Source organism: Benincasa hispida, chromosome 12 (genome assembly GCF_009727055.1).
Source record: "Benincasa hispida cultivar B227 chromosome 12, ASM972705v1, whole genome shotgun sequence".
In the NCBI taxonomy this organism is placed as follows: domain Eukaryota; kingdom Viridiplantae; phylum Streptophyta; class Magnoliopsida; order Cucurbitales; family Cucurbitaceae; genus Benincasa; species Benincasa hispida.
Window position 1 is genome coordinate 78711192 of NC_052360.1, and position 3897 is coordinate 78715088.

The window sequence follows — 3897 nt, forward strand, 5'->3', positions numbered from 1 at the left end:
AAGAACAAAGTGCTAGTGCTGTCTAAGGCATTGTATATTGCCAAGATCTTGCTTAAGTACTCGATGCAGGACTCCAAAAAGAGCCTACTACCATTCAGGCATGGAGTCATTTTGTCTAAGGACATGTGTCTTAAGACGCCTCAAGAGGTTGAGGAGATGAGACGGGTCTCATATGCATCTTTGGAGAACGAGGGACTACATGCTCGTGTACGGGTCTAGGGATTTGATCCTTACTGGATACACGGATTCTGACTTTTAAACTGATAAAGACTCTTGGAAGTCCACTTCAGGGTTAGTTTTTACTCTTAACGGAGGAGCTATAGTATGACAGAGCACTAAGTAGGGGTGCATCCCCGACTCCACGATGGAGGCTGAGGACGTAGCAGCTTGTGAAGCTGCTAAGGAGGTCGTCTGGCTTAGGAAGTTCTTGATAGATCTGGAAGTTGTTCCATATATATCTAGGCCCATCACCCTCTATTGTGACAATAGTAGTGCTGTGGCGAACTCCAAGAAACCCAGGAGTCACAGGCGCAGAAACACATTGAGCGGAAGTATCATCTGATTTGCGAGATAGTGCATCGAGGAAACGTGATCGTCACGAAGATCGCCTCAAAGCACAACGTTGCTGACCCGTTTACGAAAGCTCTCACGGCTATAGTGTTTGAGGGTCACCTTCAGAGCATGGGTCTACAGGACCGCCCGCGGCTGGACTAGGGCAAGTGGGAGATTTTTGTATTGGGCCTTAGTGCTGTCTCTTATACACATCTAGATGTGTATAAGTGATAACCAAAATGGTCTGTAGTATATGGATATAGGAGGGAAACCTTATCCTGGTAATGTTACGGATGCGGCCCGCTTTGTGGCGTAGTTACAAGTATTGTGACTTATCACAGATGGTCTGATCTTGATCATTCATGTAGAGGACATGCGAGCGGGGGCGTCCTATACAAAGAGTTTGTATAAGACCAGACCATGAAGTGTTAACATTTCTTCATATAACTCCGTTCATGACGGAGACTTCACTTTAGTAAGATGACCATAGATACATGACCTCAATCCTGAGTGAGTTGAGAACTTCTACCATTGAGGGCGGTCCTTTGATTTGCTTGGATGCGAGTGGCCAGAGCAATGACTTAAACCTACCACTTTGGGGATTCGTCTGATTTGGGAGCTGGGAACTCAGCTACACAAGATGGAATTCACTTCTTCCCCTAAGCAGGGGTAAGTAGATAGTTAAGGGTTGATCCCGGGGCTTGAACCATGTGGTGCCAAATAACTTCTCATGGCCCGAGAGGTGTTCACACATAGTAGGACTATGTTGTATTGTTCATTAGAGAGATCAGTGGTACTTAAGAAGTAAGATGTAACCACAGGGGAAAAATGGTAAATTTGCCCAGCTGTACTTACAAGCATCTGTGAAGGGTCATCGTACTGATGATTGGTTATATCTAATTGACATAGAAATATATTTGTAGTAAGAAGAGTTCAGCTATCGGTCTTTAGTAGAATGTCTGGCAGTCAAGGGATTGTAGATATCATGACTAAAGAGTTTAGTCAGTTATTCACGTACCGTTGGAGCTTCGAGTCATAGGTTCATAAGGTCCCTTTGGTAGCTTGGATACAAGTTGAGAATCAGTTTTTGGGTTAGTTTGAAATGTTCAAATTGATAAAAAGGGAGTTTGATTATATATGATATAACTAAACTAGTTAATTATATATTATATAATTGACTTTATGTATGAGATATATTAATTTGGATGAAATTGAATATAAATATGATTTATATCTAGTGGTGGAAAAATACAATGGTTAATATATGATATTAAACCATAGGTTATGAATATAATGTGATTATATTTATTATTTATTAATTAGACAGTTATGGGATAATTGGCCTACGTCTCTTCTGTTTTTGTAACTGATGATTAAGATGAAGAATCGTTTTGAGACGCTTAAATAGCTCACAGTGTGTTAAGCATTGGATGGCATAGTTTTTTAGAGAGTCATCGCTTAGTAAATCAGAGCCTAAATGATAGTGCTGAACGATCGCTTACACTCGCACGCGCTACTTACTAAATGATCGCTTATCTTTTACTAAACGATCGTCTAGTGCCCGAGCTTAACTAAACGATCATATAGACGATCGCTTAGTTTTTCCTACACCATCGTATACTTCACCTAAACAATCAAGCATTTTGTTTATACAATAAACGAGTCTTTCTCCCACTTGCTTAATCGTTGTATACAATCTCTTTTCCTCCTCCCCTCTACCAAATCTGAACAAAGCCCACCCTTTGGATTCTCACTCCGAGAATACTAAGAGCTCCGAGTGGTGGTGTCATCCCTATTTCTTTGTGTTCGTGCAAAGCCGCTCATGGTAGACATTTGGAGAGTTGCTGAATAATTACTTGTTGTTCTAGCGAGAGCGAGATTTCATGAAGAAAAGTCTTCAACCAGTATGTCCTCTCAGTCTCTTATTTATTTATCTTTTAAGCATGCCAATAATTTTATTTATTTATTTATGTTTGAATGTATGTGTGGAAGTTCTGTCACAATGATTTGGAAAGATTTGCTTCCGCTCATAGGTACTTTTAAGTGGAGGGTTTGAATATCTCACCACCTTCACCGATGATTATTCAAGGTACGGGTATGTTTTTCTAATGCAACATAAAATCTAAAGCCCTTGAAAAATTTAAGGAGTACAAGGCTGAAGTTGAGAATTCATTAGGTAAAACAATAAAGACACTTCGATCTGATCGAGGTAGAGAGTATATGAATTCGAAATTTCAGGACTATTTTATAGAACATGGAATTGTATCCCAACTCTCAGCACTTGTTACACCTCAAAAGAATGGTGTATCAAAAAGGAGAAAACGAACCTTATCGGGCATGGTTCAGTCTATGATGAGTTACGCTCATTTGCCTGATTCGTTCTAGGATTATGTAGTACATACTACAGCCTATATTTTGAACTGTGTTCCATCTAAAAGTATTTCTGAAATACCTTTGAAATTATGGAATAGTTGTAAAGGTAGTTTATACCATTTCAGGATTTAGGGTTGTCCAGCACATGTGCTTGAGGCTATTCCTAAGAAATTGGATTTTCGTTCAAAATTGTGTCTATTTATAAGCTACCCTAAGGGAACAAGAGGTGGTTACTTCTACAATCCTAAAGATAATAAAATGTTTGTGTTGACAAACGTCATAATTTTAGAAGAGAACCACGTTAGGGAGCACAAATCGCGCAGTTAAATAGTATTAAATGAGCTTTCCAACGAAACTACTGAACCTTCAACAAGAGTTGTTGAAGAACCAAGTACATCAACAAGAGTTGTTGATGTCGATTCATCTAGTAGGTCATATCCACCTCAACTTTTGAAGGAACCTCGATGTAGTGGGAGGGTTGCGAACCCACCTATTCATTATATAGGTTTAACAGAAACCTTAACCGTCATATCTGATGGCAACTTGAGGATTCATTGTCCTATAACATCGGCAATAAAGGATGTGGATAAAGATGAATGGATCAAAGCTATGGATCTCGAAATAGAGTTTATATGCTTCAATTCATTGTGAGATCTTGCAGATTAACCTATGGGGTAAAACCTATAGGTTGTAAATGGATTCACAAGAAGAAAAATGGTGTAGATGGCAAGGTGCAAACCTTTAAGATTAGACTAGTGGCAAAGGTTATACCTAGGTTGAGGGAGTTGACTATAAGGAGACTTTCTCACCTGTTACTTCTGTCCATTACCACATATTATAACTATGAGACTTGATAAATGGACGTTAAGATTGCCTTTTTGAATGACAATCTTGAGGAGGCCATCTATATGCAACAACCAGAGGGATTTATATCCCAAGGCCAAGAGCAAAAGGTTTGTAAGCTTAATCGAT